The sequence below is a fragment of the Engystomops pustulosus genome, chromosome 7 (assembly GCF_040894005.1).
Source record: "Engystomops pustulosus chromosome 7, aEngPut4.maternal, whole genome shotgun sequence".
NCBI lineage: Eukaryota > Metazoa > Chordata > Amphibia > Anura > Leptodactylidae > Engystomops > Engystomops pustulosus.
The window spans coordinates 105,241,760-105,256,429 of record NC_092417.1 but is presented as its reverse complement, the minus strand read 5'-3'; the positions used below and the strand labels follow the sequence as shown (position 1 = coordinate 105,256,429).

The window sequence follows — 14,670 nt, the reverse complement described above, 5'->3', positions numbered from 1 at the left end:
TCCTGTTCCACCAATCACAAGAAATTGAAACTGCAGTGCTCTAATAATGAGAACCTCTAACATCTGTGTTGGTATCATAGTGGAGTGAACAAGATGAGGCTCTGATAGTATTCAAGAAGGACAAAAAGGCACAACCATCAAATATGACCAGATGCTGGTCCTAAGTAAGAACAGACAGTGCAGAAATGCTCAATAGAGCTGAGGCTACCTCAGCCTAAACTGTTGTGCATAAGATGTATGATGTGAATGATGATTCATTAGCAGTCCACTTTATACCACTTAACCAGGTATTAATCTAGGACAGACAACCTCGAATCTTTGTTCTTTTTCCAGAGACAAAGCTTACTTTGTTGGATTTCAGACCCAGAGACCGCCAGACATTAACAATGGGGTTAATATATATAGTCCATTCAGCCCCACATAGCAATCCTGTCACGGGTGGTCCCGCGACCCATATCGCAGGCCACGGGGGTCACCCGTGCTCTCCGGGGCTCGCAGGTGCGGTGCCGGCGCAAATCACCTCTCCCTGCTCCGGAATCGCTGGCAGGTTCCGGCCGCGTGCGTCCCCGCCTCCTAGGGCGCACGTGCGGCGTCTTCAGGAAATTTAAAGGGCCAGTGCACAGCTAATTGGTGCACTGGCTGATCACTTCCCCTTTAAAAACCCTGCACCTTCCTTACACTCTTGCCGGATCTTTCTGCCTCACAGCTTGAGAGAAAGCTATTCTGCAATTTGCCTGCGATTCCTACATTCCTGTGTCTTCTGCGTTCCTGTGTCTCCAGTGTTACCTGACCTCCTCCGTGTTCCTGCGTTACCTGAGCTCCTCCGTGTTCCCATGTACCAGTGTTCCTCCGTGTTGCTGTCCTGTGTGCTGTGTTCCCATACCCTTCTGCTTGGACCTCTGTGCCGGACTCTGACGTTGCACCTCTGCCGCCTGCCCTGACCTTGTGCCTGGACTTCGACCACGAGATTGTCTGCCGTCTCTGTACTTCTACCTTGGCTGCCACTGCAGACAAGTCACGCCTGAGGAACGACCTGGTGGTACCACGCGCAGCTTGTCTAACCTGCCTTGCGGCGGGCTCTGGTGAAAACCGGGTACCACTTAGACTCCGGTCCCAGGTAGTGGCTTATGTCATCGTCTGCAGTGGTCCAGAGGATCCACACCTGCAAGCCGGACAAATCCTCTGTATCCTTCTTTCCCCTCTTCCTATACCTTATACAGTTTTCTCTTCTTATACAATTTAATTACACTAACGAACATGTGGAGGAACTTACTGGTTAAGACAAAGTTTCCCACAGCTGCATAAACCTTACATTATCGAACATTACTGTTTTGGTGACCTGTGTGACGAAGCATAAATGAGCGGACGAAGCAGAAATGATCTGCCAAAAATTATATCTTTATACTTTGTCGTGTTCCAAAAAAACATGAAAAACTCACATTTGCAATATAATACAATGCACAGATGAAAACACCTGGTATTATTAAATGACATACATATGAGAAAAATAGCTATGTACAGATCTCTGAAACTGGCTGCTGGGACCCAGATACAACTTTCCAAGTGCCAAAATTCCCAATCTATCCCAGTTATTTCCAGTGGTGAACCCCATAATGGTTAATCGAACCAAAATCTCCGAATAGAAACTTTTTTTTTTGCTGTTTTATAACAAATAGGCCCACATATATCAAAAGTACTGCACTAGGTGCAGTTTGCCCCACTATTGTTAGATTATTGAATACTGGTGCACGGAAGTCATGAATCTGGCACACCTTGAACTGACTAGGAGGTGTGCACCAACTTTTTTTTTGATGCACCTTTAACATAAAGTGTGAGGCACAATTCTGTCACATTGTTATAATAAATGTGGCAAATGGTCTGAATTCTGCACCGTAGAATTTTGTGTCATGGCAGCCGCACCACAATACTGGCCTAACACTTCATAAATACATGTGTAAGCAGTGATCAAAAGTTATACAGTCCTCAAAATAGTAGTAATGAAAATGTCAGCAAAGATAATACCTTATATTTTTTCACGCCAAAGTATGAAAAAGTTATCGGCTTTAGAAAAGGACTAAATGAAAAAAAAATGTTTGCACAAAAGGATTTCATTCTCTATAAATTTGGTATCCTTGTGAAAGTAATGACCCAAAGAATTTAGGAGAAGTGTTTTTTGGATATCACATTGAAAGTTGTAAAAACAGTGTCCACAATAAAATGGCACAAATGTGTTTCTTCCACAGTTTCCTTGCATTTGGAATTTTCCTTCTCTCCAGTACACTGGAATAAGATATACAGGCAGAAAAAAAGCCCTCATTCAGCTCTGTACATGGAAAAAAAACAGGTAGTGAAAAAGTGGAAACACAAAATTAAAAAGGCCTGGTCCTAAATGTATTAAAGTAAATGGGCACAACCTGTAAAGACTATGTTATTTTTGGTATTTTCCTTGTGTTGTACTGCTTGTATATTTACTAGTTTTTCTTTAAAAGCATTGTGAAGCAAAAGAAATGAAACAGTGAAGCATTTCTAACTTTATCAGTTAAATGTTACTTTTTTGGCCTGGTTATACACAGGGTTCCAATGGCCTAGACTGAAAATGATACCAATGATCATTCACTCCTAGCCTACTGAAATAAACACAAAACCAATGTATTTCTCAGCAGCTCTATAAATATGTAACTAAGTGCATATTGTCACATTAATGGATAGTACAGCAGGACAAGAAAATCTAAGAAAATGAAAAGATCACGATAAACAGGAGTAAAGTGAACTGTAACCCTAAAACTGCAGGCTTGACAAGGAGCCCCAGGCAAGCATTCAGAGAAAATCCTCTAATCCCATTGATCCGGCCGCTGAAAAAGAAGAGAATCTCTTCTGCCACTCAGAAGCACAGCAATAAGCGGTAAGTGTGCGCAGCAGGTACTACATGCTTCAGGGAACTTAATCATGTAACCCTCTTCATTACTTGGAAGAATCTTTGTTGTCGATACAGTCACCATGCCCTTACTGACAGCCTTAATGTTTCATTCAGCAAGGTTTCTTCTGATTTTACGAGCTGCATTAATACATTTAGATGATCAGTTATTCTGTTCTGAACGTCTTTGTTTCATGAGTAAAAGAGACTCTGTAATGATGTACATTTTCTTCTGTAGGAGTAAAGTAAGGACAACAGTAACCCACTAAAACATATCATACAAGTGAATAGCATTATAGAATGCAGGGTTTTATTTACAGATGGGAGGGTCTAGGCATTGTGCACGCATTGTTACCCTTTAATGATGCTGGGACAAACTAGGTAAGATAGAAGAAAAGTCCATGAGGCAAGTGTGTTTTGAAGGAAATCCTTACACCTGTGAGCATTTGGTGATCCTCCCCGCCCTCTTGAAAGTGCAAAAGGATACACCCTCTGGTGGCAGGTTTTTTCAGACAATGAAAAAGATTCGAACGATCCAGCACTTTTTTTATGAAAAAATGATTTCTTCTTTATTAAATCATCATATAAAATCGATCAGCACATAGTGGTATCCACAAACAGCTATGCGTTTCAAGTAAAAAACTGATGAAGAGTTTTTATACTGGAAACACGTAGCTGTTTGTGGATACCACTATGTGCTGATTGATTTTATATGATGATTTAATAAAGAAGCAAGAATTTTTCATTAAAAAAGTGCTGGATCGTTTGAATCTTTTTCATTGTCAAACTAGATAATATGCTTGGGTCCGAAAAATGCAAAAAAAACTGTGGATGTTACATAACTACCATGTGTAAGACCTCTAAATGTACTGTCCCCCTAAAAGACCAATCCAACCAAACAAACAAATAAGGGAATTTAAATTATTGTGAATAATTTATTACAATAAATATTAAATTATGTAATATCAAAATATAACAGAAAATACAGGACAAAGCCAGGTAAAAATAAGTGTTGATAATGGAGAATAATTACTTACCCGTCCAGAGGAGTTCCCGAAAGTGCATTGTCCATCGACTATGCACTGTGCCGCGATTCACTAACATTGTGCGCCCCATATCCTGCATGTGTTGTTTCCCAGCTTAGGTCCACGTATGCAAGTACATTGGTTGCGACACAATTTTAATCTTAAATTTCGTGATTAATCCTAATCAGTCGGATCGCCTGACAGCACACCCCCGCTTTCTGTCGCATGAAAGCCGGCGCCGCTGCACCAAAATCTGATTTCGTGTGACGCAATCCCCTTCTAAGTACCTGCCACAGTGGCCCAAATCCCTAATACCATTAGTAAATAAGCCCCAATATTGGCAGGAAATACCTGAAATAATGCAGACTATAGGGCCAGTTAGAATAAAATACCCGTAATAATGGTGCTAACCTCAAAGATCCCAAATAGAGTAATGAAGTTAGGAGGGGGATCCATACCATATATGCCAGCCCAATGTGTGTTTAGGTTGTCTCCTTTGTCAGGGGGTCTGCTTTGCTTGATAAGCATATAGAAGTTTGGAATAAAATAGCTAACCTGTTTCTAGCTGTATTCTTCCATACCTTATCTATTATATGTTACACTTGGAGACAAACATGTGTGGTACAATCAGGGTATTTGAACAGTCAAGTTAGATAGAGTAATCCCACGAGAAGAGAAAACACGGCACTCACCGGTATGTGCAACGTTGAAGTCTTTATTCGGACGGACACAGGACAGGAGTGATGCACGCCACGACTAGGCGACGGGCCGTTTCGCGCACAAAGCGCTTCCTCGGAGGCTGGAGGAAGCGCTTTGTGCGCGAAACGGCCCGTCGCCTAGTCGTGGCATGCATCACTCCTGTCCTGTGTCCGTCCGAATAAAGACTTCAACGTTGCACATACCGGTGAGTGCCGTGTTTTCTCTTCTCGTGGGATTACTTGATTCACTGTGCATTCACACGTGCACCTCCGGGGAGCAGCGATTTGACGCCAGTTCACACTCTGGGACGCCACTGAGTTCGGGTTGTGTGGAGAGGGTGGTGCCGGTCCCACTATTCTTTTTTGCTTATGGTACGCTGTCAAGTTAGATAGATATGTTTAGTTTGCCATTATACAATAGATTTAACTTTATCATTAGTTCTTACCAGTAATAGGCAGTATCCTAATGAGCACACTCACTATTGAGATTGCATTACCACAGCCATGATTAACAATGTGGCGGTGTCCAGTACACAACATCAATCAGATATTAATGCTGAAGATCAGGAGACAATCCAATGTAAGGATGGCTTTAAAGCAAAACATTTTCCTATAGGGTTTTGCCATAAGACTCACATTGCACCACATACATCAATATACAAAACAAATTTGATTTCTGTCTTCACATTTCTGGAAATAATTTAGTGCCATTTATTTAGTACTAAAACCAGACAATAGTAAAGGGAGAACCTTTTTTATTGCTTGTAGCTGACATCTCTCATGTAGGATTAGAGGAAGCGGCCCAACAAGCCAAGGAAGGTTTGAAAAGCTGGACAAGGATATTTCAGGCTGTTGCATCAGGAAATATTGTTTAGCAGACATTAAGACAGGAGATGAGATTGTGGGGCTGCCAAAAGGTAACGGTGCTTTTGGTTGACCATGGACTATAGTCACTCAGGTATTCCTGTCTGGTCAGATCACATGAATGTGAATCTCTTGTTTGCGTTCGTGTCTCTCATCTGAGGGTCACAGTGCTACCCCTCAGTAAAGCCAGTAAGCGGCACAGTGATAATGGACAGCGCAGTGAACTGGGCTGATGTGCCCATGTGCTAGTTTGCTTTTTTTTTCAGATTCATGTGAGCCTTGGACTACACCGGATTAAATGGACTCAGATGATGACCTGGATATTTTAAAATTAAAATTGTTAACCAGGGAGTGTCAAAGAGTCCTTATTTTAATAAAATATTTAGAAAAATTGTTTGTGTGCTTTTTTTTTATTCAATTACTTTCACCTTAGTAATGATGTGTCTAATGGACATTGAGGGGGAACACCATGTTGACATTAAGTTGGTATCAGAGGCCACGGTTTTGTCCTTTCAAAGCCCAGTTTCCAACATTTTGTAGAAATTAGGTACAGGCGGTCCCCTACTTAAGAATGCCCGACTTACAGATGACCCCTAGTTACAGACAGACCCCACTTTCCACTGTAACCTCTGGTGAAGGTCTCTGGATGCTTTACTATAGTCCCAGGCTGCAATGATCAGCTGTATGGTGTCTGTAATGAAGCTTTATTAGTAATCCTTCATCCCATTACAGCAAAAAATTTAGAAACTCCAATTGTCACTGGGGCAAAACATTTTTGTCTGGAACTACAATTATAAAATATACAGTTGCGATTTACATGCAAATTCAACTTAAGAACAAACCTATGGAACCTATCTTGTACATAACCCGGGGACTGCCTGTACTGGATAATACAAAGCTCTTCCATGGCAACCCTGGTGGTGGCTCGTTCCTATTTAATGGTAAGGGGGGTCATTGGTATTCTTTTTACCAGCCTACACCAAACGTCACCATTGGAAATGTGAGCCGTCTATAAGCAACATCATTATACCCCAGCTCACCTTGGAATCCATGGACACAATCCATGTCATAAATGGATCATAAAAAGGCAAAATAACATTTTCAAGTATTTTAAATTGCAGAGCGTATGTTGGATATAGCAGAGGTGTGTGTGATTGGTTAGGTGAGATAGCAGAGGTACGTGTGGGATTTTGACTAAGCAGGTAGCTTTCTAGGCATGTGTCTATATGATATATCTTACTTTCTTGTATCTAACTTATTACAGATATTTTTATCCATCTCATGACTCAGATTTATCTAATATCTCTTTTATAATATCTCAGATATCTTTGTAGAAATAGAAAGGTAAAGAAAAGTGTAGCTAAACCCTGTAGAAAGTTCATATGCACAAGCCTAGTAGAAAGCTATCAGGTAGTGTTTGCTCTGCACCAAGTGACTGCTCAGTTAGTGCCCACCCACACAGCTGAAAGTTACACTCAGGGGCTGATGTAGTAATTGGAGCAAAAGCAGCAGAAAAACTAAATAAAATTGCAAAATAGGTGGAGAAAAGTTATCTTTATCCTGTTAGTATTCCTAGTGCATTAAGATTTGAGGACTTTCTTTTGTGGGCACAACCCTTTAAGCATATCAGTTTTCACTGGAGTGTTCCAATAATCACAATTAGAGTTAATATCTTAAATTTTTATGAATTTTTACAGTCAAGGCATTCTGTCTGGAATATACACTCACCGGCCACTTTATTAGGTACACCTGTCCAACTGCTCGTTAACACTTAATTTCTAATCAGCCAATCACATGGCGGCAACTTAGTGCATTTAGGCATGTAGACATGGTCAAGACAATCTCCTGCAGTTCAAAACGAGCATCAGTATGTGGAACAAAGGTTATTTGAGTGCCTTTGAACGTGGCATGGTTGTTGGTGCCAGAAGGGCTGGTGTGAGTATTTCAGAAACTGCTGATCTACTGGGATTTTCACGCACAACCATCTCTAGGGTTTACAGAGAATGGTCCGAAAAAGAAAAAACATCCAGTGAGCGTCAGTTCTGTGGGCGGAAATGCCTTGTTGATGCCAGAGGTCAGTGGAGAATGGGCAGACTGGTTCGAGCTGATAGAAAGGCAACAGTGACTCAAATTGCCACCCGTTACAACCATGGTAGGCAGAAGAGCATCTCTGAACGCACAGTACGTCGAACTATGAGGCAGATGGGCTACAGCAGCAGAAGACCATACCGGGTGCCACACCTTTCAGCTAAGAACAGGAAACTGAGACTACAATTTGCACAAGCTCATCGAAATTGGACAGTAGAAGATTGGAAAAAGTTCCCTGGTCTGATGAGTCTTGATTTCTGCTGCGACATTCAGATGGTAGGGTCAGAATTTGGCGTCAACAACATGAAAGCATGGATCCATCCTGCCTTGTATCAACGGTTCAGGCTGGTGGTGGTGGTGTCATGGTGTGGGGAATATTTTCTTGGCACTCTTTGGGCCCCTTGGTACCAATTGAGCATCGTTGCAATGCCACAGCCTACCTGAGTATTGTTGCTGTCCCTTTATGACCACCATGTACCCTGTAACATCTGATGGCTACTTTCAGCAGGATAATGCGCCATGTCATAAAGCTGGAATCATCTCAGACTGGTTTCTTGAACATGACAATGAGTTCACTGTACTCAAATGGCCTCCACAGTCACCAGATCTCAATCCAATAGAGCATCTTTGGGATGTGGTGGAACGGGAGATTCGCATCATGGATGTGCAGCCAACAAATCTGCGGCAACTGTGTGATGCCATCATGTCAATATGGACCAAAATATCTGAGGAATGCTTCTAGCACCTTGTTTAATCTATGCCATGAAGAATTGAGGCAGTTCTGAAAGCAAAAGGGGGTCCAACCCGTTACTAGCATGGTGTACCTAATAAAGTGGCCGGTGAGTGTATGTGCACTGACAAGGAAGGGATCTCCATATTGTTAATCTAATTGTATTCTACCATTATTGTAGACAGCCAAGTCTCCTTTTGCTTTATCGGACGTATGAGAACAGTTTAACAACAGGTAGTAGACCATTAAGTTACATAAAATGTTTGTATCAACTTATTTAAAGTACATGCTTATCCACTTAAGTTTTTGGTTTGTCGACTTCTTTATTGATAGTAACAATTCTTTCACTCTTAAAAGGTATATTTTCTGATAATTACCTTTTAAAGTACATTTCTTAAATGCAGCACTCGCTAAGGAAAAAAAATACATCTAATGACAATCCTAATAGGGTTTATGGAAGTATTTGTTGACCTCCGCACTCTGAGTTATTAAGAGGTTCTACTGTTTGTCAAGTTGAGAGCTTTTATTAGAAAACAGTTTGAATTAAGAGGTTGGCTGTTTCTTCCTATACTGAATGTAATTCTTTGTTGCCTGTGACCTATGATCACGGAATGTTCTGCAGTGGATTTCTTCTTTGTACTTTGCGTTAAGAAAACATGACAAAGGCAAAATGAACCTGACCCATTTGCTACCATGATAAGTGAACTATAATGTACACAAATAAGGCTTAATGATGCATGGAATTAAATAATAAAGGCATAAAAACTGGATGCAGCACAAGTCTGGGCAATATCTTCTTGAACACATGAATAATTTTAAACTTTATTTTAATGCTTCCATAGAATAATATATATATATATATATATGGGTAGGCAAAGTGGGCATTTGCTTTTGCCCAGAGCTCCCTAAAAGAGAAGAGTCTCTTCTTTCAAATAGAATTGTGTATATTCCGGTTTATTCAGGTGCAATTTTTATTTCTAAAAATCATTCCTGACGGCATTTGAACAATTAATATCCGACACTTAGAAACATTTAGATCCATACAAAAGAGGAGACTCTCTCTCACTCACTCTTTCAAAGGTAAAAAGAAGTTTCTAAGTATCACAGAGCCAAAGATATAGCCCTCTGAAGTGTGCACCCCTCTCCAGATTCTTAGCCATTAGGCCACAGGGAGAATTTTCTGCACACAAGAGCTGCTGATCCTCACAGATAATGGAAATATTGACTTTATGTTACTACATTTTGATAAGGAATAATATCAACTAATGTTCAAATTTTTTAACTCTCTCCTATCCAGAACTATCTAAGAACAAACTTTCTCTCTAATTGCCTTTTATTTTGTGATAATTTTTTTGTGAAATTGAGTGATACGATGAACATTCAATTCTCTTTGCCTCATGTGGCTACATATGAACACCACAACCAGGTACGTGTCCATAAAGTTATATGTAACACCAAAACACACACACATGTTCTGGAATAAAGTTTTTATTTCACACCATCCTTCATTATGTATACCTATGTTATGACGTTCTCACTCAAATTCTTATGAAGCTTGGTGGGTTCTGTTATTGTGCAGCTAATACAATGGCGCACATCTAATAGTGACTTTTGTTATCTCATTAGCTTGGTTTATAGATATATTGTTATTTATTTGGGTTACCACTGTGTAAGGGAGCACACAATGATAGATCTATGTAAAGCTCAGTGCAATTTTCTACAAAACTAGTTTGGTGTCCCCTGTGGATTTATCCTTCTCTTTGCTGCATATTTTGGGGAATATATATGTGGGGTATGTATGATCTCCTCACATCTTGGTGTTTTTGGAAAGTATATTTTCTTTATATAAGTACAGCATTCTGGATTTGTACATATTTTAGAGGAAATTTAGAATTTTCATGCAACTTTTGCTTTTTGCTTTTGCTGTTTGCTGCAATGTTGCATGAAGGTGGTAGTGTATATGAATTAAAAAGTGATTCTTGTTTACATGGTGATTTCTGAAAAAAACCCACTGATCTTGACAGAATAGGAGCTTTTTATTTTGTGTTTTATATATTTTTAATACATTTTTAAATCCCTATTTGTGCATAAACCTCCACTCCGATGTAAGTTTTATATTAAAAAATATCCACTTGCAAAAATATAGAGATTTTACGGATGCCATAAAATCTTTCTAGCTGAAAAGCAGATATTTAGTTATTTCAGTTTTAGTGATATTATGATCTACACTACACATGTACCATCTATTTTGAAAATGGGGCAAGTGTCTGCTTTCAGAAAATATGTGGTTTGTTGCAATTTACTTTAGCTCTTTTTGCTTTAATTTCTGGTTTTTTTGGAAACATAAAAGTTGCTCTTGCCAATAATGTGACAAAGGATACAGAAATGCCTGTGATTGAAAGGGTTAATACCCCTTAGTTGAATGCCCGAGTGAAGATGTTTATTATCTATCTCCTGTCTACATATGTATCTCCTATAATCTGACCATTTATATATCTCCTATGATCTGACCATTTATATATCTCACTTTTTCTCTCAATTTATCAATCAACCTTCTATCTCTATTCTACTGTATTTATCTCTCATATCTACTGTATATATAATCTACGTTATAGTTCTCCATCTAGAAATCTCTATATTATTCTTCTATTCTAATAATATTAATTAATAATGGGGGTCATTTACTAATCGCTATTTTTCATCGGTTTTCCTGAAAATTACCGATTTGCACCGTTTTTCTCTGAATTGCCCTGGATTGTGGCGTATCGGCGCCAACATGCATGCGACGGAAATCAGGGGGGTGTGGCTGTCGGAAAACCCGACGGATTCGGAAAAAACACAGATTTTTTTTAAAAAATGTGACGCGCTTACCTGCACCCAAGATAGGACGGTTAACTCCGGCAAACTCTGGTGGTCTTCAGCGTAGCAGCGACACCTGGTGGACATCGGGCGTACTACCTTAGTGAATTGCCGGAAGACCCGAATCTTCGACGGAGAACGTGACACTGGATTGCGAGAGGACAGGGTAAGTAAATGTGCCCCAATGTCTTTATATAGTACACACAGATTATGCAGCGCTATACACAGAGCCTGCCAAATCAGTCCCTGTCCCCAATGGGGCTCACAATCTTATCAAACTACCAGTTTGTTTTGAAATGTGGGAGGAAATCCACGCAAACATGGTGATAACATACAAACTGTTTGCAGATGATGACCTGGCACTTAAATCCAGGTCCCCAGCGCTCCAAGGCTGTAGTGATAATATTACAGATTGTTTTACCATACTAAAGGGAGCCTCTTACTGGCTGTTACTGACTTTGCCCAGGGCCCCACTTTATCTAAAACCAGCCATAAAGGAAGCAGTGTGTTTTTACTCAATAAGGGAGGGTGAAAAGTCTCCATGTTATGGCATATGAACCTCTTCCGTATAATGATGGAAAAGCAGGCAGCACTCTGATTCAAATTTTCGGTGATATTCATTGGGTTTGAGAAAGGTGAATGTCACCAAAACATTGCCACTCTAAATCATCTTGGATTATAATCTGTATTGGAGTGCTGCCTCCTTCTTCCATCATGATATATACTATATATTACTGTATACTATAATATAGGAATTTAATACTAGGAATTTATCATTTAATGTATTTACTCCTTTAGAATTTTGATGATACTGACAGTAATGTTTCTTGTATTTAAACACCGTAATTTTCAACATCTCTTTTCAGTCCTTAAAGGGGTTGTCCACTTTCAGCAGAAACTTGATATATTTAATATATTGAAAAGTTACAGTTTTCAAATATACGTTCCGTATCAATTCCTCGTGGTTTTCAAAATCTCTGCTTGCTGTCCATTGTAGTGGATCAACTCAAATGGCAACTTCAGTAACAGTCCAGGTAACTGTTTTATTTCTTTCCAAAACAGTTTAATGGAACAGAATAGCTTGCTTCAGCATTTAACAGAAAATACAGTCCATAATAACAGGCTTGACTCACAGTCCTTTGTAGGTTGTGTATCCATCCAGCAGCATAAACCGACAATGTCACTATTGCGGATCCTTGGCTGTGTAACACCTCCAGCTCTGCATGCAGTACAGCAGAGACTTCCAGACTGCAAACACACATTCCCCAGCTCACCTGAGCTTCCTGGCTTTATCTGTCAACCAAAACCTGGCCTGGATATGTGGGAGTAGTCACCCACCCTGCTCTTGACTACTCCAATGAAAGCTGGCCCGGATCAACTGCATTAAGCAGCTTTGCTACATTAACAATTGTCAGAAACCTAAGGTTCCTGACCAAACATTAACCAGCTCACTTCACTGCCATCAATAATGGCCCCTTGTACCTTCTCACATACCCCCCTCCTCTGACAAAAGCCGGGGGTTTTGGCACCTTTAGCCACCAGACTATGCACCCTGGACAGCGCGTCTGCATTTCCCTGCATTTTTCCTGGCCTGTGCTCCACCGTAAAAGAAAAATCTTGTAGGGCCAGGAACCAGCGGGTGACCCAGGCATTTTTCCCCTTCTTTTCCCGCATCCATCTTAGTGGGGCATGGTCTGACACTAGTTTGTACCTCCTTCCCAATAAATAGTACCTGAGGGAGTCTAGTGCCCACTTTATGGCCAGACATTCCTTCTCAATGACGGCATAATTGTTCTCAGTTTAATTTTGGGGACATTTTCCTGCTAAGATAAATTACTGGGTGCTCTACCCAATTTACTACTTGAGACCCAGACCTACATCAGACGCATCTGTCTGGACCACAAACTCGCGGGAGAAGTCAGGAGCTATCAACACTGTTTGACTACACAAGGCTTCCTTTAACTCTTTAACCCCTTAACGCTCTGCGCCGTAGCTCTACGGCGCAGAGGTATAAGGGATGTATGAAGAGGGCTCACGGGCTGAGTCCTCTTCATACAGAGGTGGGGGTTTTTGCATTTTGCACAAAACCCCCACCGCTAATAACCGCGGTCAGTGCTAGCACCGATCGCGGCTATTAACCCTCTAAACGCCGCCCGCAAAGTCGCGGGCGGCGTTTAAAAGACGGCGGCGCGCGGGCGCCGCCATCTTTTTTTCGATCGCCACGCCCCCGAACGTCATCGGGGGGCGGCGATCGGTTACCATGGTAGCCTCGGGTCTTCTTTTGACACGAGGCTACATGGTTTATGCAGGTTCGTTACAATGAGCCAGTGGCTCATTGTAATGTAAGACCTGCAAAAACGCCATATATTGCAATACTGTCGTATTGCAGTATATGGTAGGAGCGATCTGACCATCTAGGGTTAATGTACCCTAGATGGTCTAAAAAATAGTGAAAAAAAAAAGAAAAAAAAAAGTTTAAAAAATAAAAAAAATTAATAAAATATTAAAAGTTCAAATCACCCCCCTTTCCCTAGAACGGATATAAAACATAACAAACAGTACAAATCACAGACATATTAGGTATCGCCGCGTCCCAAAATGCCCGATCTATCAAAATATAAAAACGGTTACGGCCGGCGGTGACCTCCGAGGCGGGAAATGGCGCCCAAATGTCCGAAATGCGACTTTTACACCTTTTTACATAACATAAAAAATAAAATAAAAAATGATCAAAATGTCGCACAGACCTCAAAATGGTAGCAATGAAAACGTCGCCTCATTTCGCAAAAAATGATTCCTCACACATTTCCGTGCGCCAAAGTATGAAAAAGTTATTAGCGTCAGAAGATGGCAAAAATTTTTTTTTCTTTTTTGTACACATTCGTTTAATTTTTGAAAATGTATTAAAACACAATAAAACCTATATAAATTTGGTATCACCGCGATCGCACCGAACCAAAGAATAAAGTAGGCGTGTTATTTGGAGCGAAGAGTGAAAGTCGTAAAAACTGAGCCCACAAGAACTTGACGCACATGCGTTTTTTTTTCAATTTTTCCACATTTGGAATTTTTTTTCAGCTTCGCAGTACACGGCATGTTAAAATAAATAACATTACGGGAAAGTAAAGTTTGTTACGCACAAAATAAGCCCTCACACAGGTCTTTACACGTAAAAATGAAAAAGTTATGGATTTTTGAAGTTGGAGAGCGAGAAATTAGCCGAAAAACCCTCCGTCCTTAAGGGGTTAAAAGCCCCCTCTGCTTCTGGAGACCACTGCACCATTGCCGACTTTGTACCCTTTGTGAGGTCAGTCAAAGGAACTGCTATCTCTGCAAACCTGGAGACAAATCGCCTGTAGTAACCAACAATTCCTAGAAATGCCCGGGCCTGTTTCTTGTTAAGTGGGTGGGGCCAATTCTGAATAGCTTCCACTTTATTCAGTTGGGGTTTAATTTCCCCTCTTCCCACTATGTAACCCAGGTACTTGGTTT

General features: G+C 40.6%; 1 long non-coding RNA gene across 1 annotated transcript in view; it reads right to left on the bottom strand.

The window, feature by feature from the left end:
* The window catches only part of LOC140068919 (uncharacterized), a 28,501-nt gene extending 16,074 nt beyond the window's left edge, over nt 1–12,427 (bottom strand). The window contains exons 1-2 of the long non-coding RNA XR_011848628.1: nt 12,312–12,427; nt 11,191–11,324 (exon numbers count right to left, since the gene is read on the bottom strand). This is a non-coding gene — a long non-coding RNA (uncharacterized lncRNA). The remainder of the gene's footprint in view (nt 1–11,190; nt 11,325–12,311) is intronic.
* Nucleotides 12,428–14,670: the final 2,243 nt, after the last annotated feature.